Consider the following 13,199-nt stretch of genomic DNA (forward strand, 5'->3'; position numbering starts at 1 on the left):
TTCTTTTTTTTTTACCTCTATTTCCTAACCCATTGAATTTATCGGTGCGAAGAGTCGACGAGGGATCCGTTTGTTTGGGTTATGACAAAACTGAACCCTCTGCGTCAAGCGCATTACTCTTTCCGCATTGGCGCCATCATTGCTACCGCAGCGCCGTTCAAGGCGACTAGCGTCAACGGGTCTATAGTAAAGAAGCCACGAAGATGATGAAGGCAAAGTATAGCGCTGCTCCTCCTGGATTTCGTCACCTCCTATCTTACAACTGCGTAGGGGTCATTTACTGGCGCTCGGAGATACTTAGCTGTAGTTCGGCTTTCTTTCGGGTTTCTTTCCTCTACGAGAGTGCGTGCGCTAATTGATGGCACATGCGATCCTTTGTCTGCACGATTGCAGATCCTTCCCCTTTCTTCCAGAGACATTAAAACGCATTGTGGTGTGAGTAATGATTCATATGAAGGTGTCTATAAAAATAGATGCCTTATGAAAAACTGCACGAAGGACGAAATGTTCGTCCGTACACACACACACACACACACTGATCGCTTCTTGTAATTAATTTTCCGGCGTAGCACCCATATTTCTGCCGCATTTTCCCTTGATGGTTGGCACTAACACTGGCGAATCTGTAGTTTCCACTGAAATTGGTTACGTAGAAATTTCTATAGAAACTAATTATGCACTCTCTTCCTTCTGTTCGGTTGAGTGTTCCCTGCTGCTTTTCATCAAGGAAGGGACGACTTAATTTGCCGCGAGCCATGCATGCGCCCCCTAGCGAGGTACAAATCTTTTTACCAATTACTGCGTCACTATAAAGGGTAATTGAAACTGGCGGTACCCCCTTCACCACATGTGCAGGAGATTAGGAATGCGTGGTATAGAACGTTTTGAAGATGATTCGTCGTCTGAAGAAGCAGCCTGGGGCGCAAAAAAACGATGAAAAGTACCGTCGCCAAAATCTCTGCTGAAATTTGGATCAACCCAAGCAGCACAATGTAGTGAAAGTCGAGTGCAATAGGGGTGGACGGGTAGGTGGAAGGCCATGAAGGACCCGCGAAAGTAAAGAAGGTTGATATGACACATACCGGCCACCCCTATTGCACTCGACTTTCAGTACATTGTGCTGCTTGGTAAGTAAGCTATAGAACTCGAACTAGACCCAAAAATGTGACTTCACAAGTTAGAAAAACATCCAGCTCAACATCTCACTCTCAAACACGCACGCATGCACGCACCCACCCACGCACGCGCGCGACTTTAACATCACTGTGGTACTTTAAGGAATCTAGCTGTTCCTCGTTCTTACTGAGGCACTGTGGAGGGAGCAAGCTTTTCACTGGATGTGTAAGTGTGTTGTGGAAAACTAGAGGACGTAAAACACGAAAAAAAAAAACGAAATTGTGCCACTCAGCTAACGCTCAATTGAATTACAGGCAGCCTGCTTCGATAGCACTTAGTACGTGCAGTTTGTACCGTCCTTATTATTCTTATCCCCCTTTTGTTCTTTTTTCTTTCTTGATAACATACTCCAATGGAACTACCAACGTTATGGAGCAAAGCACCTACACATGCCGTGGCGTACGCGGTGCGCCGTGAGTCCAATGCAAAACCGGTATGCCACCCGCCAGAATGGAGAGAGGGAAAAAAAGAAAAACTTGCTATTTCGTTACATCAAACTGCAGACACGGTTTCCTTGGCAACACGAATCGGCAACTCCGCTGCACCGGTGTATACTTCTATTTATCCTACAGTTTTTTGGTTCTGTCTCTTGATGTCCTGCTCAGTATGCACCATATGGCACGCCATCGAAGTTTCCTGTATGAAAAACGCACGCCGATACCTAAACACATATGATAGAAAGAACTTGCACACGATGCTTCAGTCGTTCTCTAGTCAAAGTACAAAGAGGGAAGGAACAGCTGCGTAAAAAGTTTCGACTTAGGGTGAACAAACTGGTGCATTGTAAACTGATTTCTCACAAACCCGCTATGCCGGTTGAAAGAGTAAGAGATGCACGTGGTGTCTGTGAGAAATTCCTGCAGTCGACTGACAAAAACAGGAGCAAACTCTGTTTGCCTCGGAAGGTGTCGTAATAGCAAGCGGTTCGTCACGTGCCCTGCTAAAGTTTCACGAGGACGACGCTGGACGCCTAGATAATGGTGAGTTTTAGTATATCATACGCTGTCGCCTTTGCGTACGTAAGGGATAGCGTTGGTGGTTCTGCGCACTGCGCGAAGCTCTCTTTCTGTTATGGGCGTGCGCAGAACCATCAACGCTATCCCTTACGTACGTAAAGGCGATAGCGTACGATCTACTAAAACTCTCTAATAGGGAGTGTTAGCACACTGTTGATAACGTCACCGTGAAGCTACCGTACCGGAACCTATGTCATCGTACATGACACCGAATCTTATCTGTTGATTGGATGAGGTAAAGACACGGTCCCAAGCAGCACAATGCACTGAAAGTCGAGTGCAATAGGGGTGGACGGGTAGGTGGAAGGCCTTGAACAGATTCGTGAAACTAAAGAACATTGAATAGACATATACCGTCCAACCCTATTCCACTCGACTTTCGGTACATTGTGCTGCTTGGGGTACTTCGGAACTCACGTTATCGACGGTCTACTAAAGGCTGATTCACACTACTACGTTTACGGCTGCGTACAGCGTCTTACGTGTACCTTCGTTCCATCCGGAAGGATGTTCCATTGCAATGATTGGTTGTCAGCAGACGTAACACGCAAGCGCAACCGTAAACGCACCAGTATGAATCAGACTAAACGCTCACTAATGAGTGGCAGTGTTCATGTAACGTGTTTTCATACGTCAGTGGACATTTTCCTGGTCACACCGTTATCGAGAGACTGGAGATCAGCCTGGGGTTTTCTTGATGGTAGTTGTGGCATTAGTCCGCGTTGATTGGCGCGTGGTTTAATTTCGCCCGATTCACTAACCATCACCGGCAGCCAGATCGCTCAGCAACAACACACCACTAACCAACAATTGTTGAAACAGCACAAAAGGCATGCATTAATATAATATTGTTTGTTATGTTGGAAGCAGGGATTGGAACTGTTATTTTGGGGGGTTCGGTTGGACTACGGGGGAAATGCGCTCAGAAGCTGCGATTGCCCGCAATATTACACTCTTAGAGAGAGAAAAAAGTGGAACTTTCTACCCATCTCGGTAGATCTGTATTGCAACCACATTTCTACTGAAACCAATTTTAGCTTTTGGGTATAACTGCAGACAAGCAACAAAATACAGAGCAGAAACTGTCGTTCTACCAGCTTGGGTAGGAAATTTTACCTTCTTTTCTTATAGCAAACGTGAGAGAGGAGAAATGCAAAGAGTCGGCGCCGCTAATACCCGCGGAGGAGAAGGCGCGTGTGGATTGGCCCGAAATGGTAGAAGTACTGTCGTTCTACCAGCTTGGGTAGGAAATTCTATCTTCTTTTCTGAGAGTGTACAGTTACGAGAACAAGTTGGCACTATCTGGTGGTAAATAAAGAAATAAATGTGCGAGTGCGAGAGAGAAGAGAAAAGACAAGAAATTTCACTAACTGGTTCTTGCCTTTATGCATGCTTGAAATTCAGAATGAATCAAGCAAGGCGTTAGGTGATTTCCATTTTAACTTTCGGGGATGCTGTGCGCTCAACGAATGAGTCTGCGCTTTTTACTAAATTCGTAGTTTGATTGCTGAATTATGAATACTACTTATTAGGGCAAAAGCTTCACGCAAGGTTTGCCCTCCCCCCCCCACACACACACAAAAAAAAAAAAGAACGATAAACTGCCAGCTCTATATAGGCTGCCAAGTGAAGCAGAAGCAGCCCCAGGAAACTTGGTTTACTCAACGGAGACCATTACCACACTGAACCTTCGTTCACGCGCGTTTCGGTTCCTGAATTCGTCGACTAAAAACTCTTGATTTGTCTCGCAATAAGGTTTTCAAAACTAGTACAACCATTGAGACACCGCCACATGGAGAAACCACTGCGGGAGAAACACTTTTTCGAGGAGAAACACTGCGGGACTGGCTTGCTGAAGCAATTCCAGCTGAGGCGTTCCGTGTACCGATAACCGCTTGAGATTTATTTCGGTTCAGTTCCGGCTCGGCTCAGCGGCAGCAAAAAAAACAAAAAAAGAAATCTGTTCGGCTCAGTCAGGGTTCAGCTCCGGTTTCCATCCCTGGTTGGAACACGTTATTTGAGGTACGTGGACATTCACATTTAATGTGACATAATTGTACTCTTTTTTAATTAGTAATTTTTCACATATATTTAGTGTGTCCGTGTGGCACAGAGGTATTTGTCTCTCTCGTAGATCACGTGTCCAGAAACATCAACCCGTTGTAATGCGATCGATAAGTACCTATGAACTTGCTTGACGTGATGTGGCGCTGGTATACTCCTATCGCGCTTCGAGCAGGTCCCCATGTGCACATGTCTATTGCACAGCGAACTGGGGCAACTATGCTATGAACATAGGCAAAATCACTCAGGTCCGAACATCCTACACCGATGAGCGACCTCTGGAGTACCCGGGCCCTTATGGTGTTATCGAGGCCCATCGCCAAAACGTTCACCAAGAATGCGTCAACAGAAACCACTCTATCTTCTAACTAACAACGTCATACTCAAATTCATGTCTGACACTTCCATGCCGGAAGAAGTTCAACTCTGCTTCACTAAACATCGTGTACAGTACTTTACGCTGACATTATGTTATCGATACCAACGTGGTGGTGGACGGTGAAAGGGCTCGCCGTTGTCGGCCTCACAGAGGTGGGCAACGTCACGACTGACGCCCTGGGAGAATGTGCGTCCTGGGCCGACTTCTAAGGGAACTGTACCGACATATGTCTGAAAACGTCTGAGGAAAACCGGGGAAAAACCCCAGACAGCGCAGCCGGCACCGGGATTCGAACCCGGGTACCTGCCAGTCCCGAAGTGACATTGCCAGCACGCTAACCACTGAGCCACAGGAGCTGGTATCCATGCCAACGATTTGGGCACCTGATAAGGAACTGCCACGAACCGCAGCTTTCAATAGCTTGTGCAGGAGTCCACTCCATCCAATACAGGGTTATGAATATATATATACAGGGTGCAGATGGTCACGAAGGAATATACAAACAAGGATAACCAGACTGGGCGGAACTTTAAAGGAGGCTGAAGAGGCCTATACAACACATGTTTCCTTTGGAGTTGGTCGAAGATTTAAAAATGGCCTCATCAATTTTGGGGCGAATCTGCAGAAAACCAAAGGACGAAGAGGAAGACTACGAGGAAAAGGAGAGACTACGTCTTTGGAACTTGTTATCCTTGTTATGTACGGAGGTCGTGAGGTCTGCGCTTGCACTTTCTTACTTTTTTTTTATTTTGTATGTCGCATTCGTTCAGGTTGATTCCGAAACTGCAGTTTCACCTTAGTCCTCGTTTCATCACCGACAATAACGCCGAAAATCCGACGCGAATTAGTGAAGTTGTTTCTGTGCAATTATGATATAATGCATGGCAAGAACAGAAGACGGGTGTTGAGAGTATGCCACAATTCCCTCTCTGGAAAACGGAGAAAACGTCACTCGGACAAGGCCAATCAGGGAGCAGCCTGAAGGCGTTTCGCGACCGGCGGGCGGTTGGGAGGGCGTCTGCAGGTTGCGGGCAGTCTGTAGCCGTGTTTACATGAACTCGACAGAAGCGGGTCGAGTTGGACTGTCATGTTCAACTCGCTCATGTAAACGCTGTCGGGTCGTGTTGACCCCGCGTCGCGTCGAGTCCAGTCAACCCCACAGCGGGAGATAGGTTGACTCTTTGTGCTGGAGCGGCGATGATTTCCGAGTACGAAAACTTTTTGAGGAGAAATAATTTGGAGAATACAGCCGAAACTTTTAACCGACTTTACTTGCTGAATCCACACGACGAAATGGTACAACCGCACAACTTTTTTCTCTCAAGCAGGGCGGATGCACTTTCTCGCCGTACTGGCTGTCATTATCAGAGTGATAATATAAGGTTCTTTTATTTTTCAGTGACGGCTGAGGTCGCCTTGCTGTCACACTTTTCGTTGCTTTGTTTCATCTTGGTGGTTTCGATTACATGACGCAGGTGTGTATCTTGTGACACCTTAATTATTTCTGCATCTTCAAATATAGGGATGCAACCACACGCGTCGACATGAGCAGCCAAGTGAGAGTTTTTGGCATCTTTTATTTCTGACCTTCCCCTGATGTGCTATCAACATCTACCCGTTTCTCCTATATAGGGACTTCCGCGTGATAACGGAATTGAAGAGACTACACCCAAGGTACCTTGCTACACCTTCGATCCATCGAACTTTTTTTATCTCTGTGTCTCACGCCACGAGACGGGGGAATCTCTTTCTTTTGCACTTTTTTAGGAAGTGAGCTTAACTTGCTCCTAACTGAAGGAATGACGCTAATCCCATATTTCCGGGCCATCTTCCTTAACTGGTTGGTAGCTTTGTGCACATATGGAATTACCACTATTTCCTTATGTGTCGTCTCTGAGCCCCTAGGCTGGCTTTTTTTACTCCCGAGTCGTTTTATCGCACCTCTTAAGAAGTCCACTGGGTAGTCAGCATCCAATAGCATTCTGTATTGTGTAAGAAAACTTCCAAAAAGGCCATGTGAGCAACTCTTTTTCAAACAAGAACGTAACAATGTAGCAACCCCTATCTTTACCATGCGGCAGTGATTTGGAGTAAATGCTAGAACGGATTTCTTTTTTCTTTGGGCGTATTCCCAACACACATGAATGACAAAATAAAGATACACAAAAGTCTCAATTGCTAGCGCATATCGACTTGTGCGGTTGTGTCCCTATATTTGAAGATACAGAAATAATTAGAATGTCAAAAGACCTACACCTGCGTCATGTACTCGAAACGACCAAGATAAAACAAAGTAAAGAAAATTGTGCCAGCAAGGCGATCGCCGCCTTTACTGAAAAACAAAAGAATCTTATCGCGATCCCGACATGCTTTGGGTAGAGTTATCACTCCAATAATGGCAGCCAATAGGGCGAGGGAGTGCTTCCGCCCTGCTTGAGAGAAAAAAGTTGTGCCGTTGTACCATTTTGTCGCGTGGATTCAGCAAGTAAAGTCGGCTGAAAGTTGTAGCTGTGTTGTCCAAATTATTCGTCCTTAAAAAGTTTTCCTCCTCGAAAATCATCGCCGCTGCAGCACAAAGTATGTACCATATGCAATCTGCCCATTTGTTAACTAGTAGGTTGACTCGAGCATACACGCTCGGGCTAGGCTCGATGCGCTAGGGGCCGCTGTGATTGCCTCCGGCTGGAGCGAGTTCATATAAACAGCGTCGGGTTCGACTCAACCCGCTAGTCAACTCGACCCGCTCCTGTCGAGTTCATGTAAACGAGGCATGTGATCGGCTTGTGGAACGTCACTTCTGGGTTAGCGTCGGCCGTGTTTACAGCCAGGAGCGTAACACTGTGTTCCACGCGACATGGTCGCGTCAGAACTCTCAGTGGTAAGCGAAAGTCGGCCGTATTTACCGAGAACTTTTCACATAGTATATTCCAGTGCGAACGCGATGCAGACGAGCCCGGGGAGACAACCGTCTGCGTTGCGCTGCCATTCGTATGCCTGCCTTACGTCATCATGATGTTACTATTGCTGCGGCTTCCTTATCTGCAGAGGGAATGCGAATCTTTAAAACTCGTGGAAGCTGTTTTCGGAAGAGAAACTTGGCCAAGCACTGCTGAACATTACCTTGTCGCACTGTTGGGGGTAGGGTTGCCACCAATTCTGTCGGCCAATACCGGGGGGGGGGGGGGTTGCAAGTGCAACGCAGTGGGCTTTGTGTACTTCGACCTTTGAATCAATACAATGTATGAGCCTTTTTTTTTTTTACCAAACGTTGTTTTAGTTATCTCAGGCTATACATATACCTGGGCGTCAGGCGTAAAACGAGTAGAAGTCGAAGCCGGTCACGCTAAAAGGCGAGACTAGCAGGAAGGCTCCTGACTGGCCGGAGTGCATAACATTGCATTTTTTTTTTGTCCTTTCAATTTTATTTGCATTGTGCCCAGTGCTGTGTCTATCTCAAACTATGCCTTCTATGGGGAGCTGTTACTGCCGAGGCCGCTTTTTTGCCCTGTCTTGTATTGGACGAAGTGGATTGTGAAAGACCGTATCAAATTCTTGAGTCTTGAAAGCTGAGCACTGGACATAGAGGGTTCTAATATTAGGTTCTCTACCCTCATGTGGATCAATGTAGCTTTCATTGCTCATTCTAGCTATCGCTCAATCTTTCGTAACGATGACGCAAACGAAAAACTCGAAGTCTTAAGGTTTCTACTACGACTTGGCCAATTCCCGAAAACTTTACGTCTGGATTACACCTTAACCCCGATACCAAACGCGAGCGTTGAATTTCCGAACTGTTCGGGTGAAATCCGGACAGGTATCAACCCTAGTTGGAGGTAACTCGTTAACTCATTACTGTAACTAAGCTACTTTTTTCGGTGACTTTTAACTTAACTCGTTGCTTTTGAGTTTCAGTAACTTCTTGAGGAAGTCCTTCAGTTTATAGGTAACTTTGTCAAAGTAGCTTTGAGAAAGTTTCAAGTTCCTTTTATTCGATTCTCGTCTACAAGCATCGGGAGCTGCGACCTCACTCCCTATAGTGACTTGAGACGAGAGTAACGTGCACGCCGGTGATACGTGCACGGCGCGTGTGACTCACTTGTTGTTACGCGGTAAACGTTGCAAATTTTGTTTTGGCCTTATATTAGGAGGCTCAGGTGTCGCTCATTTTAGCTGCGAGCAGTGTATTTATAATGACAGGGGGCATGTGTAGTAGGGTTAAAACTTGGCGCGGTTCTACGACATGTGCGTAGAGGACAACTCGTAGAGCATAAACTTGCTTTGTGCTCCGTTCAGGAACCTTATTACGAGATCAAAATAATCAAATCCCTCCCTAAAGAAGCACATAAATGTAGGCTTCTTTCGTCATATCAGATATTGGTATAGTTTTTGTACATCAAAACTATTTTGAAACGTCTTGCATCGCCCATTGTGATATCCATATCCGAATTAACTATAGAGAGGTCAAGAACTAAAAAGTATATACTGGGTAGCAAGTAACTTGAATGTAACTCGTGACTTTTCTAAGGTAGCTTAGGAACTTGAAGTTCATTTTCATTACGTGTAACTTGGTTTGTAACTTAGTTACATTTCTTGCACAGTAACCTAACTGGTAACGAGTTACCTTTGTCGAGGAACTTCCCCATCTCTGCCGTGTCGGTCTCACACACACGTTTCCAGATGCAGTAGTCATTTTAAAGTGGACACGCAGAGACATGCGGGAAGTGCACAAAGACCAAGGAATAATAATGTGAAAGGACTAGCGCTGACGTGTCGATGAACAGAGCACGGATTTCCAACTACCAACCAACCACGGCACCAACCAACTGGCATCTAGTCCAGCATTTCTATGATCACAGCTATCTCACATGACTCATAACATAACGTGAACTACTAATTTATAGCAAGTTAAGGGCAGTGTTAGCTGCATAATTCTATGGACAAAAGAACAATATAAATCCAGTCAACGTTTCGGCGGAAGCTCCATCATCTTCGGGACGTCCCGAGTGTGGTACCAGCGGTGTGTAGAAGGCTTCACAAGACTGGAAGATTGGTAGAAGGGAGATGAGAATGCTGTTCCTGGAGAAAGTGTCAAGGGATATATCGACTGGTCTGGGCGGAAGAACATCAAACTTGCACGTTTGAAGAGCGACAGAACGTCATCTTCAGTGACGTCAACGTACGGAAGTCAATTTTGACTTTACGGCGATCAAGCAAGGCTACACAAAACGATTTGGAACTCCGAGAGAAAGGTTAGATTTCTCTTGAGCGGGAGCGTTATGCTGCTAATTGTCTGTGCATGTTCTCATTGCGATAAGTAGTGTTTTCTCAAACAATTGTCTCAATGGGGTTGTGTTGCGGGGGTGGGGGCGAATTGATAGTTCCAGGGATGCAAAACTCCCAAAAGCACATGTCATATATACCTGTGGCGGTAAACAGCATGTTAGGTTGAGTTCTTCCGCCACGGTGGGCATGGATGGGCCCTTTGCATAGCGGTTAAACGTGCGAGTGCGCCAAGATAAACCAAGTAGCTCAAAACGTGACCCATAGCTTCCTATTGCCAGGGTTACAGTAAACGGCCCTTTCGACCAATTAACCACAGATGCGGTACTCTTGGAGAGCCTTCTATAAATTATCCATACCTGTTTTCTAAGGAGCCGGATGAGGTACTAAAAGAAAGAAGTAAGTGCTTTTCGGAGATGATTTCCGAAGCATAGACGCCCGTGAAAGCAAGGCAATGACGACGGAAAAAGAGATGCGAAAGTAAGGGAAGGGGGAGGGGGGCAATGTTCATGCATCAGTGGAACCGCAATATGAAAAGGTACATGAGGCCGTTCACGCGCCGGGCATAAGGGCGAGTGCAGATGCAGAGTACGTTGAGGAGTGCTCGAGCTGGTGAAAAGATAAATCCTCCAGTGCATGAGGACGCTGAGCAAGAAGCTAATCCTGAAACAGAAATGCTCAAAAACTCGACAGGATGGCGTTAACTGCTAAGTTAGGTGAATGTATCTCATTTATATTTGGTCAGGTCTGCTCTACAGTCGATGATATCGCGGTAGAACGAGATAAATATGCGAGCAAGTTGTTCTTTTACAGAAGCATAGAGGACGGAGCAGGTACGTGGATCTCATTCTAACCCAGATGTAAATCGGTTTAGGGAGCGGAATGCCGGGCTTTGCTTAACGCGGATGTTTTATTGGCCCGGGTCTCTGGAAGATAGATTTTTACCTTGGGTCGCGAACTGCCTGCCAGACAACGCAGACAAATCAGAAAAATGATTCACAAGGGAATATCTGACGACCTCGCTTATGACTCTCATCATCTGGGTGAGCTCACTTTTTGTAAGGAGTGTACATTGATGTAAATTAATTACTGCTGTTCATTGTGCTACGGAGTATGTCAGGTGCAAGTCTGAATAATATGAATTCTACTGTATGTCAGTCTATTTTGAGTGTCATGGAAAAGATTGATGAGCTAGTTGTTTTACTGGAAACGGAAATAGATTTATAAGATGTGTGTCGCAGTCTGGCGTGCTCAGGCTAACAAAGGTGGAGAGCTCGTAGCTTTGTGCGTGTTAGGACTGGCGCATTCGCCCGTCATTGTTTTTCACATAGTTGCTTCCTGTTTCAAAGGCACCTTAATCCTCCAACGGATTATTCGTGGCTCAACTGAAACGTGAAGCTCATGTCATCTGACAAATATTTAGAGCCCGAGACTGAGAAGTGCCAACCACAAGACTTGCTTCATGTGGTGATCAGAATTCCTCAACTCTGCGGACCAGCAAATGGAACTGCTCACCTCTGTGATGGCCAGCCCTGCGGCGGAACCAGTGTTGTAGCGGCTCGAAGTGCCGCCAAGTTCCTTCTCCTAATTTGAAGGGAAAGAAGGCCGAATAGGCCGTCGATTCCCACCAGCCAACGGGAAATAGGGAAGATTTGGTCCATTCTTCAGACACTAAAAATCTCAATTTTTTTTCTTTTAAAAATCAATCAGTCAATCTCCAGACACTATGAAGACCGTACCTGACACAAGGGATTTGTTGCAAGTGACATAAGTTTGAGGAACGGCACCGTAACCGCTCTCCAGGCAGCAATTCGCAGAGATACGTTTCCACGGGTATTGTATTCCCTGGTTTATTCAATCGCTGCTTCACTTTTCGCCGACCCGAGCTCTATAATTTATTAACGGCATTATAAATCCCCGCATGTCTCCTTCCATCACGCTACCATATAGGAATACGCATAGCAGCACCCAACTGCTCGGATCGCAACAGCAGTCGTCATAACTTTGCGTACTTGCTGACAAACATTCAAAGTTATTATGCAGGCAGCGGAGCAAGGCTGCAGCCTCCCTCAACGCTGGTGATAACATAGCGGAGAGGGGCCGAGTACATGTCATAATCGCGGTCCGTCCTCCTCGGACAGCGGCTACTAATTCGAACGTTAGATTGATCCGGATGGTCGTCATGATTTGCACGTAGAGGTTCGTTGTGGGTGCCGTGAATTACATAACTCCCTCTTTCGAACTTCCATGTGGCTTTCAGTGTATTAAATATATATATTATATTATATATATATATATTCTTCGATGTTCCTGCACTATTTGAGGCAGTAACGGATAGTATATCTCCAGTTAACCGTAATAACAGCATGGGGAGACTCGCGGGTTGATTTGCAGGGACAGCTGGGGATGTGTACGCAGATACGGAACGGCTTGTTTGCTTAGAGCCGTGATTGGAGCTGCAGGTTCTTATGGTACTGGGGAAGGACTGATGTACACTGAGGGATGCGCGTCACGTCAGCCTTCGTTCGGAACAGTGGAGCTGCTTTTTTGTTTGTTCCAAGCACGCGCGGACTACTTTTCTGCGGACGGAATGTTTTGCGCATCTTGAAAAAAGCGCAGGACTGTCTGGACTATACCGAGTGTTCCACGAAGGTCCCCCGACTAAATAATTCGTAAACAGGTGGCGCTATTGAAAAGCTTCCTTTTCAGTGAGCATTCCTGAGACATCGGCCAAGTACTTAGCAGTGAGCGGCGCATTTGCATACGTTCATTAATTAAATAAATCTCCTAACTTTTAAATTTTGCTTCGGACGCTTTCGGGACCCCCGTGTTACCGATCTGGACCTTTAGCGAAAAATATTCCGGCAAAAAACCCCGCGTCGACACTCGGTGATTTTTTCCAGCCATTAATTAGCTTCGGTTTGCATATTTCTTGCGCGGAGCACCGTACCAATGCGCTCTTTCGCCCAGCTATGCTCCTGCCAGTTACGTGTTATCCGCCTCGTTCATACACGGGAGTGACGGAAGGTAAGGAACAGACGCAAGAGAGGCCTCGGTATGCCTTCTCCTCCTCTATCCCACCAGTACACAGCCAACGCCACCTATATACAGAAGGCCTGCTTATTGCCTCCTCTCCCTCCTACGCTATGTGGACATAAAAAGTCAGAATACGTCTGCTAAGCTGCGATTCGCCGCTGTGCAAATTCAAGAACACGGAAATGGTTGCACGTAGCTCAGAACCTGTCGACTTGAATCTACAGACAAAAAATGTAACATGGTTTCCA

The 13,199-nt window shown here is 46.1% G+C and overlaps 1 protein-coding gene across 2 annotated transcripts in view; it reads right to left on the bottom strand.

The window, feature by feature from the left end:
- Window positions 1–13,199, bottom strand: part of LOC135397274 (tyramine/octopamine receptor-like) — a 147,465-nt gene that overhangs the window by 27,153 nt on the left and 107,113 nt on the right. The gene's annotated exons all lie outside the window — the stretch shown is intronic.

This window comes from Ornithodoros turicata, chromosome 1 (genome assembly GCF_037126465.1).
Source record: "Ornithodoros turicata isolate Travis chromosome 1, ASM3712646v1, whole genome shotgun sequence".
Classification (NCBI taxonomy): Eukaryota; Metazoa; Arthropoda; class Arachnida; order Ixodida; family Argasidae; genus Ornithodoros; species Ornithodoros turicata.